Source organism: Balaenoptera ricei, chromosome 6 (genome assembly GCF_028023285.1).
Source record: "Balaenoptera ricei isolate mBalRic1 chromosome 6, mBalRic1.hap2, whole genome shotgun sequence".
Taxonomy (NCBI): Eukaryota; Metazoa; Chordata; class Mammalia; order Artiodactyla; family Balaenopteridae; genus Balaenoptera; species Balaenoptera ricei.
The window spans coordinates 54,277,756-54,301,927 of NC_082644.1; the positions used below are offsets into that span (position 1 = coordinate 54,277,756).

Genomic DNA, 24,172 nt, shown 5'->3' on the forward strand with positions numbered 1-24,172 from the left:
CACCAGCAACAAACAAATCTAGCACCTATATCACTGTTTCTTAAAGACATTTCCCAGCCATGAGATACTAGAGCTCCTTGGAGAAATGGCCAATTCCAAGGCTAGGCAAAAAAAGCACAGGATGCACCTAGAACATCTTATGCAAGGCAGAGAAAAAAAAAGCACTGCTCAAAGACTAATGGGGGCTCAGAAAGGACACAGAAACTAGCTTGATGAGCCTCCCATTGGCCAATCTGGGAACAATTTCAGCATTAAAATGAGTTACAATAATGGATTATAAAACACTGACTTTCTTTTAAGCCTTGAGTCCATACTGATATTATAAAGTAAATGAATGAAAGTGAAGGAAGGAAAGGAAGGCTCTTCAAAACAGAATACACACTAATAAACACAGAAAGAATGATTAAAAACCATTTTACAAGCATCACAGTATTCACATTCAAGCAAGAATTACCAATGCATGCTAAAACTACTGGGTAGAAAAGTGACCAAGATGACAGAATAGGAAGACCCTGAGCTTACCTCTTCCCAAGGGCACACCAAAATTGCAACTATTTACAGAGCAACTATTGATAAGACCTGAAAACTAGTGGAAAAGATGTTCTACAACTGAAAATATAAAGAAATAATGAAACAAACAAGAGGGGTGGAGACACGATATGGTAAAGAACCACATCACCAGGTGGGCAACCCACAAGCAAGAGGATAATTACAACTGCAGAGGTCCTCCCCAAGGAGCCCCAAATCGGGCTCCCCAGCCCAGGGATTCTGCAACCAGGAAGATGAGCCCCCATGATGTTTGGCTATGAGGGCCAATGGGGCTTATCCAGAGGACTGTAGGAAATAAAGACTTCACTCTTAAAGGGTGTGCTCAAAATCTCACACATTCCAAGAACCAGGGACTAAGCAGTAATTTGAAAGGAGCCTGGGTTGGACCCACCTGCTGATCTTAGAGAGCCTCTGGAGAGGCAGGAGGCAACTGGAGCTTTCCCTGAGGACATGGACGCTGGTGGCAAAAATTTGTGGGAGCTCATTCTACCATGAGGACACTGGGGCTGGCAACTGTCATTTTGGAATCCTCCAACTTATTTTTTTTTTTATTACTAGTTGTTTTTTTTTTTTACTTTAAGTAAACTCATTTTTTGTTTCTCTTTTTTTTTTTTTGGCCACGCTGTATGGTATGTGGGATCTTAGTTCCCTGACCAGGGACTGAACCCACGCGCCCTGCACTGGAAGCACGGCATTCTAACCACTGGACCACGAGGGAATTCCCCTCCCCCTAACTTATTAGCACTGGGACCTGGCCCAGCTCACCAGCCTGTGAGCACCAGTACTGGGACACCTCAGGCCACACAGCTACCCAGGCAGGTACATAGCCCTACCAACCTGCAGGCCAGCTGTCTTAAGACACCCACCCCACCCACCTCAGGACCCAGCTACATCCACCAGAGGGCTCAGGACCCAGCATCTTTAGAAGAAATGTTAAATGGACTTCTCTAAAGTGGGAAATAAAAGGCCACAACTAGAAAAATAAATATTACAAAAGGAAAAATCTCACTGATAAAGACAAACATAAAATAAAGGTAGTAAATCAACCACTTATAAAGCTAGTAAGAAGGTTAAAAGACAAATGTAGTAAAATCATCTACATCCGCAACAAGTAGTTAAGTGATACAGAAAACAATAAGATGTTAAATATGATGTCAAAAACAGGAAATGTCAGGAGGGAGTTGAAACAAAAATGCAAGACAGTTAAAATGCATTTGAAATTAAGAGATCAGCAACTTAGAATAATCATTTATATACACACACACATACATACATACACACACACACATAAACACAGATTGCTACATATAAATGTCATGGTAATCAAAAACCAAAAATCTATAATGGATATATACACAAAAAGAGAGAGAAATCCAAACATACTACTAAACATAATCATCAAATCATAAGGGAAGAAAGCAAAAGAAAGGAACAAAAAAACTACGAAAACAATGAACAACATGGCAATAAGTACACACCTATCAATAACTGCTTTAAATGTAAATGGCCTAAATGCTCCAATCAAAAGACACAGACTGCATCAGACACTCTGATGTGGAGACTGATGTCAAGTGGCTGAACGAGAATGTTGTGGAGAAGGTGAACATCAATCCCCAGGTGGACTGCTACTTGTTGAAGAACGGGTGCCGCATCATCCTGCTGGCCAAGGGCCAGCTGCTCAACCTGGGCTGTGCCATGGGCCACCCAAGTTTTGTGATGAGCAACTCCTTCACCAACCAGGTGCTAGCACAGATTGAGCTGTGGACACCCCCAGACAAGTACCCTGTCGGGGTCCACTTCCTGCTCAAGAAGGTGGATGAAGCAGTGGCTAAAGCCCACCTGGGCAAGCTGAATATGAAGCTAACCAAGCTGACTGAGAAGCAGGCCCAGTACCTGGCCATGTCCTGTGATGGCCCCTTCAAGCCTTATCACGACTGCTATTGAGAACCAGGCCTGCCCTTTGCCTTCCAGCTGCTGTCATTGCCTGGGTCCCACGTCTCCTCCCCAAGAGCAAATGGCACCAACTATGAGACTGGTTTGATATTGTCCCCCATCAACTCCCTGAGGCTCATCACTCAGTCTTTAGCCTCTGCTGCATCCCTCATACTGTTCCAAGTGTGGCGGGGGGAATTGAGAAGTCCCTCCTCCAGCCCTAGTCATGATGGAGGTACATGGGAGTTACCCACAGGGAACCTTGAGCTCAGGAGTTTTGGAAATGCTCACTCAGTCAGTCCTTCCTTAGACTAGAAGGTGGCAGTGGTGGTCACAAAGCCCATGCACTTTACCATCCAGGCCCTCACGTGGCCTATGGACTTTATACCCATGTTCTTGGTTTACAGGTTCATTGGTTCCTCAGCCCATGACATACGAGAAGGAGCTATGTCAAAGGGTGTGGAGGAAATGTCAGAGTCTGTTCCTGAGAGCCTAACTTAGTGCTTAGCATTCTTTTAAACTTCAGAACAATGAGGTTGATAGTTTTAGACCCTATTAACAGAGATTGGAATACATTGTTAAGGGATAGCCAAGAAAGGAGAAGTGACAGCCAGAGGTTGAGAGGGACTAGAGAAACATAAAAGCATATTGTAACTTGATGATTCCCATCACAACTCTGGGTCAAAAAGAGATTAATTTGGTTTATAATGATTTTAATGTTAAAAGAGAATAAGAAGGTTCTTGTTCTAATAAAAATTTTGGTGCCCCCCCCGCCAAAAAAAAAAAGAGACAGAGTGGCTGAATCATATCAAGCATCTTTTCTGAACACAATGCTATGAGACTAATAATCAACTACAAGGAAAAAAACTGCAAAAAACACAAACATGTAGAGGCTAAACAATATAGTACTAAAACAACAATGGGTCACTGAAGAAATCAAAGAGGGAATCAAAGAATACCTGGAGACAAATGAAAATGAAAATCCAACAATCCGAAATCTATGGTACATAGCAAAAGCAGTTCTAAGAGGGAAGTTTACAGCGATACAAGTCTACCTCAGAAAACAAGAAAAATCTCAAATAACCTAAACTTATAGCTAAAGGAACCAGGAAAAGAAGAGCAACCAAACCCAAAATTAGTATAAGGAAAGAAACCATAAAGATCAGAGCAGAAATAAAAGAGAGACTTAAAAAAAAAAAAAAAAAGCAATAGAAAAGATCAGTGAAACTAAGGTGATGCTTTGAAAAGATAACCAAAATTGATAAACATTTAGCTAGACATATCATGAGAAAAAAAGAGGGCCCAAACAAATAACATCAAAAATGAAAGAGGGGCTTCCCTGGTGGCAGAGTGGTTGAGAATCTGCCTGCCAATGCAGGGGACACGGGTTCAAACCCTGGTCTGGGAAGATCCCACATGCCGCGGAGCGACCAAGCCCGTGAGCCACAATTGCTGAGCCTGCGCATCTGGAGCCTGTGCTCCGCAACGAGAGGCCGCAATAGTGAGAGGCCCGCGCACCGCGATGAAGAGTGGCCCCCGCTTGCCGCAACTAGAGAAAGCCCTCGCACAGAAACAAAGACCCAACACAGCCATAAATAAATAAAGAAAATTAAAAAAAAAAAAGAACTGCAATAGATATCACAAAGCAGCAAAACATACATACTTAATGCATTTCAGTCTCTCATTCAGAGTCCGTTTAATGACAGTTTATTTTAAAAATTCTGTTAAGTTTATCTGACTACTAAATACACAGTGGAAGTAATAACAAATTAAAAGGAAGAGAGGTAAACACGCTATCAGATCAAAAAATGAATCCGTGAAGAAGCGAGGGAAATATTTTATGAAACAGAAGATGACCTAAAGGCATACGTTAACTAGATCCTTAACTGCAAGAGCCCTACACACCTCAAATATACCTAATGGGTATCACTGCTTTACAAATGCTCTATAGCATGTATAATCATGTCATCTACTTATAATGGAACAGTTAACTTACTGATGAATTCTTTTCTCACCTTTATCTACATACTAAATACTAAAATCATATATACTAAAATCCTATATAATCCTAAAAAAAAAATCTAACCTCTATTTTGTTTCATTAGCCAATTTCCAAGCTAGTACCACCCACAGCTAATTATAACAGTTCTATATGTTTTTTGATGTGGTAGATAAACTCCCTCTTCACCCTTTTAAAAACTTTCCAGGCTTGACTGGCATCTTTGATGAGGGTCACACTGAGCTTCCAGCGGCTTCAGGGGTGTCTTTAGGAGTCAGCACTATGGCAGAGGACATCAACTCCAAAATCAAGAACTATCAGCCTGCTCCTTTTGACAGCCACTTCCCCAACCAGAGCCAGACCAGGAACTGCTGGCAGAACTACCTAGGCTTCCACCACTGTGAGAAGGCAATGTCTGCTAAAAGAGGTGATGTCTCCATGTGTGAATGATACTGGTGTGTGTACAAGTCTCTCTGCCCCATAGCCTGGGTGTCAACCTGGGATGACCACTGGGCAGAAGGCATGTTTCCAGGGAAGATCTGAACTGGCTCCACCTCTCCTCTTCTGTCCTCCATCCTTCTGCTCAGGGTGGTGAAGGGGGACCTGGGTACGTGGTGATCCCCACCCTGGGATCCTGAATCATGGCTTAACTAATAATACTCACTGGAAGAGTGGGAAAAAAAAAAAAAAACTTTCCAGGCTTACTCATCCCAGCTTATCAAGTTTCAGGAGGAAAAAAGCTGAGATCTTTGTTAGGAACAATTCTAAAACCCAGATTATTTAAGGAGAACAGCCAACTTTACAATATTAAGTTCTCCAGTCAAGTGCATACGGTATGGCTCTCCATTTTATTTAGGTCTTTTTTTTTTTTAAGCCTTTAACTAAAGTCTCATGATTTTCTTCACTCAGATCTTCTACATTGTTTGTTAGGATTATTCATAAGTATTTTACAGTTTTGTGGCTAACGGGAAGGAGCTCTTATGTTTGCCAAACAATCATTACTGGTACATTAATAACCTATGACTGAGTCTCAGACCTTGTTCTAAATGCGAGGAATTAAAGCAATGAAAATACCAAATGTCATGTCTTTATGAAGCTTACATTATAGTTGGGAAATAATCAGTAGATAACTATAGACTTATAAATAAATAATTTCAGAAAGCATACATGCTATGAATAAAAATAAAGCAAGATATAGAGAAAGAAAGTGATAACGGAAGTGCTTATTTTTATAGTGCAGTCAAGAAAGATCTCTTTGAAGAAGTAAGGAGGTAAAATCTGAGCAGGGGTTGAAGTGATAGGAAAGAGTAAATCATATGACAATAGAAAACATTCCAAGCAGGAAGAAAATAAAAAATAAACGCCTAAGGGCAAGTAAATACCTTGATCTTTGAGGAACAACAAGAAAGCCATGGCTCTGGAGCTTAGGGGACCATTGAAAGATGAGGTCAGTGAAGGGGGAAATTATACAGGACCTTTTAGGCTAGGTAGGGTCTTTAGATTTTATTCTAAACATGCTGGGAAGCAACTAGCAGCCTCCAGATGACAGTGCTGTGTCTTTAAAAAAAAAATCACAGTAGTTGCTGTACACAGAGGGAGAAAAGAGCAGAAGCAGGGAATGCAGTTAGAAGGTAACTGCAGCAGTCCAGAAGAGAGATAATAATGGCTTATATTAAGGCAAAGGAGTGGGAGTGACAAGAAATGGCAAGATTTGAGATATAGTTTAAAGGTAAAACTGCTACTGATGGATTGGAGGTATGAGGGAAAAGAGAAACTAAGAATGACGTCCAGTTTGTGGCCTAACCAAGAGGATGAATGGTGGTGCCATATATTGAGATGGTAAAGTCTGAGGAAAGAGTAAGTTTGAGTAAATAAACCCAACATTCTGTACCGGACAAGTTAAGTCTGAGATGCCTACTAAAACATTCAAGCAGAGAAGGCACTCCAATACAGTGTGGAGTTTGATAAAGATATCAAGGCTGGAGTCAATAGTGAATTAATGATACGTATAACCACAAAATTAAATAAGATACCCTAAAAAGTGACAAATACTGACACAGAAAAGGTATAAGGCCTAAGCCTAGGGCACTCCAACTTTTGAGGCAAGGGAAGAGAAGCTAGAAAACAAGACTGAGAAGGAACTGTCATAAATCAGACGAGATTCAGGATGATATGGCATCCAGAAAACCAAGTGAGGTTTCCCCAAAACTAGGGACTGATCAATCGTGTCAAATGCTGATGAGAGGTAGAGAACTTTAAGACTGAGAACACTGACTAGAATGGGTTTAGTTGGTGAAGGTGGAGAAGAGCCAGCCTGGAGCAAGTTGGAGAGAAAATGCAAAGTAAGAAAATAGAGACAGTAAGTATGAGCAAGTCTTTGCAACAATTTTTTCTGTACATGAGAAAGAAAGGTGTGTGTGTGTGTGAGAGAGAGAGACAGACAGACAGACAGAGAAAGACAGTTTGAGATGTTACAGCATGTTCTTATGCTTGCAAATATGATTCAGCAGTAAAGAAAGATGATGCAGGGCAGAGAAAGGATAACACCAGAGGCAAAATCCTTCAACAGACAAGAGAATGCAGCACAGATGGAGGACTTGGCATATATAGAGAGACAAAGAGAGAGAAAAGAGTAAGGAAAGAAAAGAGATTAAGTAGTCTTCTTAGTAATGAAAGTGGAAGAGCAAAATGACTAGGTAATGCTGAGGGTACAAGGGATATTCGTGGCCATAAATTTAAAGTGAGACCAGTCAGTACTGTTGTTTGTTTTCTCCAATCACACTCAGCTGCTTAGGTTCAAGGGAACACAGAGTTTGCAAAGAATTGTGTTTTATCATGGCTGAAGTTTTGCCCTAATTACAGTGAAGGAAGAAACAAGAGAGATGATAACCTGACCCCACAAAATAGTACAGAACATTAGCAGGCATTAACATTTTTATTCAATGAATCAATGTAATTGAGTAAGGAAAGAAGTTACTGTATGAGGCGCATGATGGACAGTGAAAGAGTGGTGTGACTAATGGCCTGGTGGTCTAGATAGAATCCAAGAAGTGCCAAAATATGGTATCAAAGTATGTGAGCTGGCAGAAAAAGAGATGGAAGTCAGAATTAGATACTTAAACTACTTTAAGTTATAGATCATGATGATAAAGTCTAGGGTAATGGTTCTCTATTCTAACTACACATTGGAATCTAACAGAATACTTTTTCTTAAATCAGACCAAGAAAATAAGAATTTCTGAGGGTGGCACACTCCCATCAAAAATTTTTAAGCTGCCCAGTTAATTGTAATATACAGTCAAAATTGAGAACCAATAGTCTTGGGTGTGATCATAGAAATGGGTAGTTGAGGCAAGTTAGAAAAGAAACCTGCAATCTGCAGATTCAATAACTAATGAAGTCTTCTTCTATTATTCCCAATATAAATAAAAGCATGAGCTATGTTCTAAATATTTTACATGCATTAACTCATTTCATACTCCTAACAACCCAACAAGGTGTAACTAGTATTATCCCCTTTTTAATGATGAAGAATGGAAGAGAATGAAAGTATACAAAATTAAAAGTCCTAGGTAATACATGAAGTAGTATAACACTATGTGTAGGTAAACTGTTGAAAGTTAAAGATACATATAATAAACCCTAAGGCAACTACTTAAAAAAAAAATGTATAGTTAATAAACCAATGTGGAGATAAATGGAATACTAAAATACACTCAATCCAAAAAGGAACAAAAAACAGGACATTAAAAACAGAGAGAGAAACCTTAAGAAAACAGGAGCTGAACTCCCTCTTGTGAGAACACCAGAATCACAACTAGCTGCTGGACAATCATCGACAGGAAGACACTGGAACTCACCAAAAAAGATACCCCACATCCAAAGCCAAAAGAGAAGCCACAATGAGACGGTAGGAGGGGTGCAATCACAGCAAAATCAAATCCCATAACTGAAGGGTGGGTGACTCACAGACTAGAGAACACATACCACAGAAGTCCACCCACTGGAGTGAAGGTTCTGAGTCCTACGTCAGGCTTCCCAACCTGGGGGTCCGGCAATGGGAGGAGGAATTCCTAGAGAATCAGACTTTGAAGGCTAGTGGGATTTGATTGCAGGACTTTGACAGGACGGGGGGAAACAGAAACTCCACTCTTGGAGGGCACACACAAAGTAGTGTGTGCATCGGGACCCAGGGGAAGGAACAGTGAAGCCAGGGGAGACTGAACCAGACCTACCTGCTAGCGTTAGAGGGTCTCCTGCAGAGGCGGGGGGTGGCTGTGGCTCACCATGGGGACAAGGACACTGGCAGCAAAAGTTCTGGGAAGTACTCCTTGGCGTGAGCCCTCCCAGAGTCCACCATTAGCGCCACCAAAAAGCCCAGGTAGGCTCCAGTGTTGGGTTGCCTCAGGCCAAACAACCAACAGGGAGGGAACCCAGCCCCACCCATCAGCAGTCAAGCGGATTAAAGTTTTACTGAGCTCTGCTCACCAGAGCAACACCCAGTTCTACCCACCACCAGTCTCTCCCATCAGGAAACCTGCACAAGCCTCTTAGATAGCCTCATCCACCAGAGGGCAGACAGCAGAAGCAAGGAGAACTACAATCCTGGAGCCTGTGGAACAAAAACCACATTCACAGAAAGATAGACAAGATAAAAGAGCAGAGGGCTATGTACCAGATGAAGGAACAAGATAAAACCCCAGAAAAACAACTAAATGAAATGGAGATAGGCAACCTTCCAGAAAAAGAATTCAGAATAATGATAGTGAAGATAATCCAAGACCTCGGAAAAACAATGGAGGCAAAGATCGAGAAGATGTAAGAAATGTTTAACAAAGACCTAGAAGAATTAAAGAACAAACAAACAGAGATGAACAATACAATAAATGAAATGAAAACTTCACTAGAAGGAATCAATAGCAGAATAACTGAGGCACAAGAATGGATAAGGGACCTGGAAGACAGAATGGTGGAATTCACTACTGCTGAACAGAATAAAGAAAAAAGAATGAAAAGAAATAAACACAGCCTAAGAGACCTCTGGACAACATTAAACACAACAACATTCGCATTATAGGGGTCCCAGAAGGAGAAGAGAGAGAGAAAGGACCAGAGAAAATATTTGAAGAGATTATAGTCGAAAACTTCCCTAACATGGGAAAGGAAATAGCCACCCAAGTCCAGGAAGCACAGCGAGTCCCATACAGGATAAACCCAAGGAGAAACATGCCGAGACACAAAGTAATCAAATTAGCAAAAATTAAAGACAAAGAAAAATTAGTGAAAGCAGCAAGGGAAAAACAACAAATCACATACAAGGGAACTCCCATTAAGGTCAACATCTGATTTCTCAGCAGAAACTCTACAAGCCAGAAGGGAGTGGCATGATATACTTAAAGTTATGAAAGAGAAGAACCTACAACCAAGATTACTCTACCTGGGCTTCCCTGGTGGCGCAGTGGTTGAGAACCTGCCTGCCGATGCAGGGGACAAGGGTTCGAGCCCTGGTCTGGGAAGATCCCACATGCCACGGAGCAACTAGGCCCGTGAGCCACAGCTACTGAGCCTGCGCGTCTGGAGCCTGTGCTCCGCAACAAGAGAGGCCACGACAGTGAGAGGCCCGCGCACCGCGATGAAGAGTGGCCCCTCTTGCCACAACTGGAGAAAGCCCTCGCACAGAAACGAAGACCCAACACAGCCAAGAATGAATAAATAAATAAATAATAATTTAAAAAAAAAAAAAAAAAAAAAAAAAGATTACTCTACCTGGCAAGGATCTCATTCAGATTCAATGGAGAAATCAAAAGCTTTACAGACAAGCAAAAGCTAAGAGAATTCAGCACCACCAAACCAGCTCTTCAACAAATGCTAAAGGAACTTCTCCAAGTGGGAAACACAAGAGAAGAAAAGAACCTACAAAAACAAACCCAAACAATTAAGAAAATGGTCATAGGAACATACATATCGATAATTACCTTAAACGTGAATGGATTAAATGCTCCAACCAAAAGACACAGGTTTGCTGAATGGATACAAAAACAAGACCCATATATATGCTGTCTACAAGACACGCACTTCAGACCTAGGGACACATACAGACTGAAAGTGAGGAGATGGAAAAAGATATTCCATGCAAATGGAAATCAAAAGAAAGCTGGAGTAGCAATACTCATTATCAGATAAAATAGACTTTAAAATAAAAAATGTTACAAGAGACAAGGACGGACACTACATAATGATCAAGGGATCAATCCAAGAAGAAGATATTACAATTATAAATATATATGCACCCATCATAGGAGCACCTCAATACTTAAGGCAACTGCTAACAGCTGTAAAACAGGAAATGGACAGTAACACAGTAATAGTGGGGGACTTTAACACCTCACTTACACCAATGGACACATCATCCAAAATGAATATAAATGAGGAAACAGAAGCTTTAAATGACACAATAGACCAGATAGATTTAATTGATATTTATAGAACATTCCATCCCAAAACAGCAGATTACACTTTCTTCTCAAGTGCGCACGGAACATTCTCCAGGATAGATCACATCTTGGGTCACAAATCAAGCCTCAGTAAATTTAAGAAAATTGAAACCATATCAAGCATCTTTTCTGACCACAATGCTATGAGATTAGAAATGAATTACAGGGGAAAAAACGTAAAAAACACAAACACATGGAGGCTAAACACTACATTACTAAATAACCAAGAGACCGCTGAGGAAATCAAAAAATACCTAGAGACAAATGACAATGAAAACACAACAATCCAAAACCTATGGGATGCAGCAAAAGCAATTCTAAGAGGTAAGTTTATAGCTAACAAGCCTACCCCAAGAAACAAGAAAAATCTCAAATAAATAATCTAACCTTACACCTAAAGAAACTAGAGAAAGAAGAACAAACAAAACCCAAAGTTAGCAGAAGGAAAGAAATCATAAAGATCAGAGCAGAAATAAATGAAATAGAAACAAAGAAAACAATAGCAAAGATCAATAAAACTAAAAGCTGGTTCTTTGAGAAGATAAACCGAATTGATAAACCATTAGCCAGACTCATCAAGAAAAAGAGGAAGAGGACTCAAATCAATAAAATTAGAAATGAAAAAGAAGTCACAACAGACACCGCAGAAATACAAAGCATCCTAAGAGACTACTACTACAAGCAACTGTATGCCAGTAAAATGGACAACCTGGAAGAAATGGACAAATTCTTAGAAAGGTATAACCTTCCAAGACTGAACCAGGAAGAAATAGAAAATATGAACAGACCAATCACAACTCATGAAATTGAAACTGTGATTAAAAATCTTCCAACAAACAAAGGTCCAGGACCAGATGGCTTCACAGGTGAATTCTATCAAACATTTAGAGAAGAACGTTATAACACCCATCCTTCTCAAACTCTCCCAAACAATTCTGGAGGAAGAAACACTCCCAAACTCATTCTATGAGTCCACCATCACCCTGATACCAAAACCAGACAAAGATACTACAAAAAAAGAAAATTACAGACCAATATCACTGATGAATATAAATGCAAAAATCCTCAACAAAATACTAGCAAACAGAATCCAACAACACATTAAAAGGATCATACACCATGATCAACTGGGATTTATCCCAGGGATGCAAGGATACTTCAATATATGCATATCAATCACTGTGATACACCATATTAACAAATGGAAGAATAAAAACCATATGATCATCTCAATAGATGCAGAAGAAGCTTTTGACAAAATTCAACACCCATTTATGATAAAAACTCTCCAGAAAGTGGGCATAGAGGGAACCTACATCAACATAATAAAGGCCATATATGACAAACCCACAGCAAACATCATTCTCAATGGTGAAAAACTGAAAGCATTTCCTCTATGATCAGGAACGAGACAAGGATGTCCACTCTCACCGCTATTATTCAACATAGTTTTGGAAGTCCTAGCCTCGGCAATCAGAGAAGAAAAAGAAATAAAAGGAATACAAATTGGAAAAGAAAAAGTAAAACTGTCACTGTTTGCAGATGACATGATACTATACATAGAGAATCCTAAGGATGCCACCAGGAAACTACTAGAGCTAATCAATGAATCTGGCGAAGTTGCGGGATACCAAATTAATGCACAGAAATCTCTTGCATTCCTATACGCTAATGATGAAATATCTGAAAGAGAAATTAAGGAAACACTCCCATTTACCACTGCAACAAAAAGAATAAAATACCTAGGAATAAACCTACCTAGGGAGATAAAAGACCTGTATGCAGAAAACTATAAGACACTGATGAAAGAAATTAAAGATGATACCAACAGATAGAGAGATATACCATGTTCTTGGATTGGAAGAATCAATATTGTGAAAATGACTATACTACCCAAAGCAATCTACAGATTCAATGCAATCCCTATCAAATTACCAATGGCATTTTTTACAGAACTAGAACAAAAAATCTTAAAATTTGTATGGAGACACAAAAGACCCCGAATAGCCAAAGCAGTCTTGAGGGAAAAAAATGGAGCTGGAGGAATTAGACTCCCTGACTTCAGACAACACTACAAAGCTACAGTAATCAAGACAATATGGTAGTGGCACAAAAACAGAAACATAGATCAATGGAACAAGATAGAAAGCCCAGAGGTAAACCCACACACCTATGGTCAACTAATCTATGACAAAGGAGGCAAGGTTATACAATGGAGAAAAGACAGCCTCTTCAATAAGTGGTGCCGGGAAAAGTGGACAGCTACATGTAAAAGAATGAAATTAGAACACTCCCTAACACCATACAAAAAAAATAAACTCAAAATGGATTAGAGACCTAAATGTAAGACCGGACACTATAAAACTCTTAGAGGAAAACAGAGGAAGAACACTCTTTGACATAAATCACAGCAAGATCTTTTTTGATCCACCTCCTAGAGTAATGGAAATAAAAACAAAAATAAAGAAATGGGACCTAATGAAACTTCAAAGCTTCTGCACAGCAAAAGAAACCATAAACAAGACGAAAAGACAACCCTCAGAATGGGAGAAAACATTTGCAAACGAATCAACGGACAAAGGATTAATCTCCAAAATATATAAACAGCTCATGCAGCTCAATATTAAAAAAACAAACAACCCAATCCAAAAATGGGCAGAAGACCTAAACAGACATTTCTCCAAAGAAGATATACAGATGGCCAAGAAGCACATGAAAAGCTGCTCAACATCACTAATTAGAGAAATGCAAATCAAAACTACAATGAGGTATCATCTCACACCAGTTAGAATGGGCTTCATCAGAAAATCTACAAACAACAAATGCTGGAGAGGGTGTGGAGAAAAGGGAATCCTCTTGCTCTGTTGGTGGGAATGTAAACTGATACAGCCACTATGGAGACCAGTATGGAGGTTCCTTAAAAAACTAAAAATAGTATTACCATATGATCCAGCAATCCCACTACTGGGCACATACCCAGAGAAAACCACAATTCAAAAAGACACATGCACCCCAATGTTCATTGCAGCACTATTTACAATAACCAGGTCATGGAAGCAACCTAAATGCCCATCGACAGACGAATGAATACAGAAGATGTGGTACATATATACAATGGAATATTACTCAGCCATAAAAAGGAACGAAATTGGGTCATTTGTTGAGACGTGGATGGATCTAGAGACTGTCATACAGAGTGAAGTAAGTCAGAAAGAGAAAAACAAATAGCGTATATTAACGCATATATGTGGAACCTAGAAAAATGGTACAGAGGAACCGGTTTTCAGAGCAGAAATTGAGACACAGATATAGAGAACAAACATATGGACACCAAGGGGGGAAAGCGGGGGGGGGGGGGGGGGCGTGGGGGTGGTGGTGTGATGAATTGGGCGATTGGAATTGACATGTATACACTAATGTGTATAAAACTGATGACTAATAAGAACCTGCTGTATAAAAATAAAAAATAAAAAACCTTAAGAAAACATAGTTGTCTCAAACAGTAATACCTATCCTGCTCCCATTAGCAGAACAAAGTTCACGATGGAGTCGTACTGAACTCTCTCTTTGGTAAATGTAAGTGGTCAAGTGCCCTTTTCTTAGCTCAAATAAAGTGACTTTTCTTCAATGATAAAAAAAAAAAAGATAGAAAAATAATACACACAAACCCAACCATACCAATAATTTCACTAAATTTAAGTAGTCTAACAAGACAAATGAATATATATGTCCATAGTACTTGAAAAGATGCTCAACATTGCTCACCTCAGGGAAATACAAATCAAAACCACAATGAGATATCACCTTACATTGGTCAGAGTGGCTATTATCAAAAAGATAACAAATAACAAATGTTGGAGAGGGTGTGGAGAAAAGGCAACCCTCACGCACTGTTGGTGGGAATGTAAATTGGTGCTGCCACTGTGGAAAACACTATGGAGGTTCCTCAAAAAACTAAAATACAACTACCATATGACCCAGCAATTCCACTGCTGGGCATATATTTGAAAAAAAAAAAAAAAAGAAAACACAAATTCAAAAAGATACATGCACCCCAATGTTCACAGCAGCATTATTTATGATAAGCCAAAATATGGAAGCGACCTAAGTGCCCATCAACAGATGAACAGATAAAGGAGACATGTGGTGTGTATGGCGGGGGTGGGGGGTACACACACAGTGGAATACTACGCAGCCATAAAAAGAATGAAATTTTGCCATTTGCAGCAACGTGGATAGACCTGGAGGGCATTATGCTTAGTGAAACAAGTCAGACAGAGTAAGACAAATACTGTATGGCATTATATGTGAAATCTAAAAAATAAAATAAACTAGTGAATATAACAAAAAAGAAACAGACTCACAGAGGTAGAGAACAAACTAGTGGTTACCACTGGGGAGAGGGAAGGGGGTAGGGGCAAGATAGGGGCTGGGGATCAAAAGGTACAAGCTACTATGTATAAAATAAATAAGCTACAAGGATATACTGTATGGCACAGGGAACATGGCCTGTATTTTGTAACTATAAATGGAGTATAACTTTTAAAAATTGTGAATCACTGCACTGTACACCTGAAACTTATATTGTACATCATCTATACCTCAATTTTAAAAAATACAAATAAACCTGAAAAAAAACTGTCCATATAAAAACTTGGATACAATATTCATAGCAACACTACTCAAAATAGCCAAAATGTAGAAACAACCCAAATGTCCATCAACTCATGATGTGGAATTTCCATGCAATGGAGTATTATTCAGCCATAACAAGGAATGAAGTACTACTGATACATGCTGTGACGTGGATGAATCTAGAAAGCATTATGCTAAGTGAAAGAAGCCAGACACAAAAGTCAAACATTGTACTATTCCATTTACAGTAAATATCCAGAATAGGCAAATCTACAGAGAAAGCAAGCAAACTAGTGGTTGTCAGGAGGGGGAAGGATGGGGGAAGGGGAATGGGGAGTGACTGATTCAAGGGAAAAAGATTTCCTTTCGGGTGATAAAAAACATTCTGGAACTAGATAGTGATGACAGTTGTGTAACATTGAGAACGTACTAAATGCCACTGAACTGTAGATTTTCAAGTTGTTAACATGGTGAATTTTATATTATGTGAGTTTTGCCACAATTTTTTTTTTGAATTTATTTATTTATTTATTTATGACTGTGTTGGGTCTTCGTTTCTGTGCGAGGGCTTTCTCTAGTTGTGGCAAGCGGGGGCCACTCTTCATCATGGTGCGCGGGCCTCTCACAATCGCGGCCTCTCTTGTTGGGGAGCACAGGCTCCAGACACGCAGGCTCAGTAATTGTGGCTCACGGGCCTAGTTGCTCCGCGGCATGTGGGATCCTCCCAGACCAGGGCTCGAAACCGTGTCCCCTGCATTGGCAGGCGGATCCTCAACCACTGCACCACCAGGGAAGCCCCACAATTTTTTAAAAAAGGAATGAAATACTGATACATACAACATGAGTGAACCTCAAAAACATTATCCTAAATCAATGAAGCCAGTCACAAAAGATCACATACTATATGATTTCATTTAAATGAAATGTCCAGAATAGGCAAATCTATAGAAACAAAAAACAGATTAGTGGTTGCCTAGGGCTGGGGTGGGAGAGAGGGGGATTGGATAGTGACTATGAATGGACATAAGATTTCCCTCTGGCATGATGAAAACGCTCTAAATTAGATTATGCCAATGGCTGTAAAACTCTGTAAATATTCTAAGAACCACTGAATTGAACCCTTTAAGAGGGTGAATTTTATGGTGTATAAATTATATCTCAATTAAGCTGATTTTAAAAAGCAAATTGTCAAGTGGTCTAACCACTCCTAAATAAAGACAGAAACTATTAGACTGGGTTATAAAAAAGAAAGACTCAATTCTAAGCCACCTACAGGAAACAAGTTTTAAATATAAAGACACAAATGCATTAAAAGTAAAAGAATGACTGACTTTTGACAAAAGAGCAAAGACAATTCAATGGAGAAAAGATAGCCTCAACAAGTAGTAGTGGGAAAATCAGATGCCCATATGCAAAAAAGAGACTGAGACCTTACACTTTCTACAAAAAATAATTCAAAATGAATCACAGACCTAAATATAAAATACAGTACTATAAAACTTCTAGAAGAAAACACAGGAGAAAAATCTATATGTGATCTTGGGTTTGGCGATGAATTTTTAGATACAACACCAAAAGCACAATCCACGAAAAAAAACGGACAAAGTAGACTTTACTAAAAACTTCTGCTCTGTTAAAGACACTGTTAAGAGAATGAAAAGACAAGCCACAGAATGTGATAAAATATTTGCAAAAAACATATCTGATAAAGAGCTGGTATCCAAAATACACCAAAAACACACAGAACTAAACAGTAAGAAAACAGACAACCCAATTAGAAATGGGCAAAAGATCTGAACATATACTTCACCGAAGAATATATACATATGGCTAACATGTATATGAAAAAATGCTCAACATCATTAGTCACTAGAGAAATGCAAACTGAAATAATGAGATGGCAATACAGACTTACTAGAATGGCTAAAAAATTTCTTAAACTGACAATACCAAATGCTGATGAAGATGTGGAACAGAACCTTTCATTCATTGCTGATGGGAATGCAAAATGGAACAGCCACTTTGAAAGACAGTTTGACAGTTTCTTACAAAGCTAAACATAAGCTTACTGTATGATTCAGCAATCATACGCCTAGGTATTTACCCAACTGATTTGAAAATTTATGTCCATACAAAACCTACATACAATGTTTACAGCAGCTTTATTCATAATCCCCAAAAACTGGAAGCAAAGAAAATGTCCTTCAATAGGTGAACGGATAAAACAAAAACAAAAACCTGATACATTCAGCGATAAATGAGCTATCAAGCCACAAAAAGACTTCGAGGAAACTTAAATGCATATTGCAAAGTGAAAGAAGGCAGTCTGAAAAGGCTAATATGACTCCTTTTACACGACATTCTAGAAAAGGCAAAAACTACAGAAACAGTAAAAAGAGATCAGTGGTTTCCAGGGTTTTGGGGTTTGGCAGAGACGGCTGAAGAACTGAAGTGTGGAAACTTTTACAGATATAAAACTATTCAATATGATAATGTAATGGTAGATACACGACATTACACATTTGTCAAAATTCACAACACAGAGAGTGAGCTTTAATGTATGCAAAATTACCGAAACCATTGAGGAGGTCATGGGATCCCCTGAAGGAATGTGGAGTAGGTCGAGAGAACATAACTACTACAAATGTTTGAAAACAACCTCAATGAAGGGGTTGGGGTGGAGGGGTGGCGAGATGCTGGCCAAAGTAACTTTAGAAATGAGTAGAGTCTTTAAAACTAAAAGCAACAGGAACTGCAAATAGGCACTCTAGCTGATAAAACTGTTTCACACAGGGGTATGAGTTAACAGTTCTGATACTGCTATACATGTATACTGGAACTGAACAATTACATAAATGGATGACAGATGGTGGGAGCCGGGTTTCTCATTGTCGGAGCAGGTATTTACAGATAAGCAAGGGGAGGAGTATCCATGTAGTAATGGATTAAAGTTGGAGCTCACTATGAATTCATATTTAGTTTAATATAAATACAGATGGTGACATATAGGAAGAGTTATAGATATAGGTATACAATGGGTTACTATACACAAGTATATTTCCTTGCTCAATCAACTAAGAAAACATAGAAGCAACGACATCCAGTAGCAATCAGCACACCAAGCATGTAGATCTTGCTTTCTAACACCATTCTCCAACAAGAGGAACCAAGGCTTCTTGAAGAAATGACTGATTATAGGACTGGGACAGGAAATACAGGTATCCTTTGCTTTTCAAAAGTTCACTATATGCCACTTCACTTTTACAAAAGACCTACATAAGCACCTATTTTTGCTAATCCAAAAGAAATCTGAAAAAAAATTACACTTTTATGGAAAGAGGTGAAAAGCAAAAATAACATTCAGTGTTTGTTTTATTTTTTTTAACATCTTTATTGGAGTATAATTGCTTTACAATGGTGTATTAGTTTCTGCTTTATAACAAAGTGAATCAGCTATACATACACATATATCCCCATATATACAATGGAATATTACTCAGTCAGCATTTGTTTTGCAGCAAGCAGTTATAAAGGCAGCCTGCACCCCAAGCAGAGAGAGGAGAATGGCACCACCAAGCTCCTTCCCCAGGAACTACACTCCGCATCTCAGCATCAAGCTGACGGCATAGCTTTGAACTGCGTAAGCATCTGTGCTTCACCTTGATTTATTTTGTGCATCCGTTAACAAGATGTGTCCTAAAGGAACTGTTTCTTCACTTTACACCATTTTGGCTTAGGAAAGGTTTCATAGGAACACTCTAGCACTTTCATATAGCAGGGGAAACCTTTATACAAAATGAGCCTGCACAGACATAGAAAACAAACTTATGGTTACCAAAGGGGAAAGGGGGGGTAGGGACAAATTAGGAGTTTGGGATTAACATATACACACTACTATATATAAAGTAGATAACCAACAAGGACCTACCATATAGCACAGGGAACTACACTTAATATTTTTAATAACCTATAAGGGAAAAGAATCTGAAATATATATATATATATATATATATATACACACACACACAGACACACACACATAGTCATTTTGCTGTACACTGGAAACTAACACAACATTGTAAATCAACTATACTTCAATTTTTAAAAATTGAGAAAAAAATTTTAAAAACAAAGTGAAAAAAACAATAAAAACAAAAAAACCCAAAATGAGCCTGGAGCATTTTTTTAGTGCCAGAATTAACAAACATGCAAACAAACAAGAACAACAACAAGCCCACATTTATGGGTGTATGTCAAAGGAGCATAGGAGCCAACTAAAAGAGCTCCCAATAGCCAAGGCTGGAACAATTTGAACAAATAAAGTAGTACTGGATTATAACCCAAAGCATAAAATAAATATCTGTAAGTCCATGCTGATATAAATTAATGATATGAATAAATTAATAAATGAAGGAAAAGAGACAACTCTCCCATGCAAAGGAATTCTAAATAACTTAAGCGGATACTCTGTCCTCAAGGAGTGTGTAATCCCCTACTCCTTAAGTGTGGGATAAGCTTAGTGACTTCTTTCCAAAGAGTACAGAATGGAAAGGGGGAGGAGAGTAACTTTATGGTGAAGAACATGATAAACACTACCTCAGCCAGGTAATCATAACCAACATCAAAATCACAAGTCATGTTGACAGTATGTACCCCTGAGATGATGTAACGAAAATGGCACTTTATCTCTGCAATCTTCCTCACAATCTAACCTTAAAAAAAAAAAATCGGAAGAATTCCAATAAAGGGAAATCCTGCAAAATGCCTGACCAGTTCTCCTCAAAAGTGTCATGGTGATCAAGGACAAGGATAATCTAAGAAACTGTTACACCCAAAAGTAGTCTATGGAGACACAACAACTAAATGTAACGAAGTGGTATCTGGATGGGATCCTGGAACAGAAAAAGGACATTAGCTAAAAACTAAGGAAATCTGAATAAACTACAGACTTTAGTTAATAATAACGTATCAATATTGGTTCATTAATTGTAACAAACATACCATACTAATATAAGATGTTAAGAACCTAGGTCTGGGGTATAGAGAACTCTCTGTACTATATTCTCAATTTTTCTGTAAATCTAAAATTGTTCTAAAAAATAAAGTATTTTTGAAAAGGTACAAGGATGCAAAAATATATGTTATGTACATTTTAATCATAAGAAAGCTAGAGTGGCCATATTAATAACAGGTAGACTTCGGAGCAGGGATAACGAGAAACATTTCATAATAACAATAAAAGTTAAATCATCAAGACATAATCCTAAACATGTACACATCTAACAAGAGAGCATTATATATGCAAAAACTGACAAGTTAAAGGAGAAATAAACAGATCCATAATTAAAGAGAATTCAACACTCCTCATTCAGTAATTCATAAAACAGTTATGCAGAAAATCAGTGAGGATACATAAAATTTGAAAAACACTATCAACTAACTTGACATAATTAGTATTGATAGAACACTCCATCCAACAACAGCAAAAATCCACAATCTCTTCAACTACACACAGAACATTCACCAAGATAAACCATATGCTGGCCCATAAAACAAGCCTGGATAAATTTACAGTAAGTCCCCTATACATACAAACTTTCAGGTTTCGAACTTTCAAAGACACGAACGTGTGTTTACATGTCCAATCACGTAAATTATTTCAAGTGTCTGGCGTACATTGTCATGTGCCTGCATCCTCTACAAGTGGTTGTGCTTTTGTGTACTTTACTGCACAGTACTGTTGCTCTGCAACATGAGGAGCTTACTAATGAAGACCTGATGGAATTGGAGGCCCAGAGAAAGGACGAAGAGAGACAAGAGGAAGAAAAAGTAACTGAAGAACTGAAGAGACTGACGACACAGGAAATGGCAAGGGGATTTTCTTTATTTGAGGAGGCACTATTAGTTTTTGAGGCACAGGACTCAAACATAGAATGCTACATGAAGGTTGCAGCAGCTGTTCAGAATGCAGTCCAGTGCTACCATGTCATCTATGACAGAAAAAAAGAGCTACTACCCAGACATCACTGGAATGTTTTCTCAAGAGGGTAGATAGATAGAACTGAATCCAGCAAGCAACCAGAACCTGTGCCATCAACGTCAGGCATGAATGAAAGTGCAGCCTGCCCTCTGTCCCCTATTGCTGATGATCCTTCAGCTCTACCATCTCCCACCTCCTCTCCCTCCTCCAGTCAGTAACTCTTCTTGCCTGTTCACTCGAGGCCAGCCCCTGTAAGCCAGCTGTTGTACTGTACTACTGTACTTTTCAAGGTACTGTACTGTAAGATTAAAAATGTTTTCTTTATTTATTGTGTTTGTTTTTTATGTATTATTTGTGTGAAAAGTATTATAAGCCGATTATAGTATATAGTACTATATAGCTGATTGTGTTAGTTGGGTGCCTAGGCTAACTTTGTTTGACTTACAAACTGGACTTATGAACGTGCTCTTGGAACAGAACTCATTTGTATGTAGGGGACTTACTATAAAAGACTATTAAACATACTTAACATGGAATTAAATTTGGAATAAGAGAAAGATATCTTATAAAATTTCCCCGATATTTCAAAACTAAACAACACTCTTCTAAATAATCCATTAATCAAAAAAGAAACTGTAAGAGAAATTAGAAAATATTTTGAACTAAATGAAAATAACAGAAATCAATTTGTGAGATGCAGCTAAAGCAATGTTTAGAAGGGAATTCTTCTAAATTTTATTATTTTATTACTTATATTATTAGAAAAGAGGAAAGCTTTTCAATCAGTAATCTAAGTGTCCACCTTGAGATGTTAGAAAAAGAAAAGCAAATTAAACCAAGAGTAAGTAGAGGAAAAAATTAAAAGAGAAATCAGTAAAATTGAAAATGGACAAGCAACAGAAATCCATGCCTCTAAATCAAGAAAAAAACAGGAGGCAGAAATTACCAATGAGTAATGAAAGAAAGTACATCATTACAAATCCTTTAGACATTTAAAAAAATAACAAGGAAATATTATAAACGCTTCCATTCCATTTTCAACGTAGACGAAATGGACATTTTTTTTAAGACACAAATTTCCAAAACTGACATAAGAAGAAACAGAAAATCCAAACAGTCCTATATATATGAATTGCCAATAACCAAAAGTAGGAAGAGGCAAGGAAAGACTCTTTCCTGAGCCTTCAAAGGGGGCACCTTGATTTTAGACTTATAGTTTCCAGAACTGTGAGAGAATAAAGTTGTTAATTAAACCACATGGTTTGTGGTTATTTGTTATGGCTACCCTAGAGAAACTACTACACATGTTAATATTTTGGACGTAGTAGAATAAAAAATGTATTAAAGGTATGAAATTTAATGACAGTTTTTGTTACTTATTAGTGTGGAGCTACTAGAAAACTTAAAATTACACATGTGGCTTACATTATTTCTAGTGAAGAGCACTAATCTAGCTAGTGCAATATGGCAAGAAAAAACTAAAGGAATACTGATTGGAAATGAAGAAGCAAAACTGGCTTTCTCTGTAGACATGACGATTATGTATTAAGAAAATCCTAAAGAATCCACATAAAAGCTACCAGAACTGAAAAGTGAATGCAGTAAGATAAAATACAAGGTCAACTTTGTATTGCATTTTTATTTACTATCAAGAAACAAATTTGAAAAAGAAAATTTAAAATACAGTATCACTGACAATAGCTAGCATCAAAAAACATGAAATACTTGGGGGATCAATTGAACAAAATATGAGCAATACCTATAAAATGAAAATTACAAAACACTGCAAAAAAACCCCTAAAGATATTTAAATAAAGAAGAGATATGCCATGTTAAAGTATCAGAAGACTCATTATTATTGAGATGCCAATTCTCCCCATCAGGCTTTTTGTAGAAACTGACACTCTTATTCTACAATTTATAAGAAAATGCTAAGGATATAAAATAACCAAAACAATTCTGATAAAAAGACAATGGTAAAGGACAAACACTACCTTATTGCAAGGCTTGCTATAAAGAAACAGTAATGAAGACAATACAGTATTGGTATAAAGACAGACATTTAGACCAACGGAACAGAGAGAGACCAGAAACCAACCCGCGGTTAATAAATAAATAAATAAGTAAGTAAGTAAGTAAATAAGTAAGTAAGTAAATAAATAAATAAATAAATAAATAAATAAAAAGGAATCAGATCTCACATAACCTCCAAACCAGTAAGGGGGACTAATACGAAGAAAGGAAGAGACAGAGGGAGGGAAGGAAGGGAGGGAAGAAAAATTAAACTCTACAGAATAAAATAACAAGGTGCTATGATAATACCTGATCTCGCTAACTAGACAGTGTGATCAGGAAAGACCTCTCAGAAAAGTAACAGATAAACGGAAGAGTACATGTAAAGGCTCTAAGGGAAGGAATCTAAAAGTAGGCCAGTGTGACAGGTGCACAGTAGGCAAGGAGAAGATAAGACTACAGAGATAGGGCTTTTCAACCAGAGGAAAATGTCTGTATAGTTCTCTATTCTATCCACTTTTTTCCATCCCTACCACTGCTGTTCTCAATTCTCATCTAGATGCCTACAAG

General features: G+C 38.2%; 1 protein-coding gene and 1 pseudogene across 5 annotated transcripts in view; one reads left to right on the forward strand and one right to left on the reverse strand.

The window, feature by feature from the left end:
• DENND4C (DENN domain containing 4C) overlaps nt 1-24,172 on the reverse strand; it is a 131,925-nt gene that overhangs the window by 101,998 nt on the left and 5,755 nt on the right. The window lies entirely within an intron of this gene.
• LOC132367041 (cytochrome c oxidase subunit 6B1-like) lies at nt 4,763-5,023 on the forward strand (annotated as a pseudogene).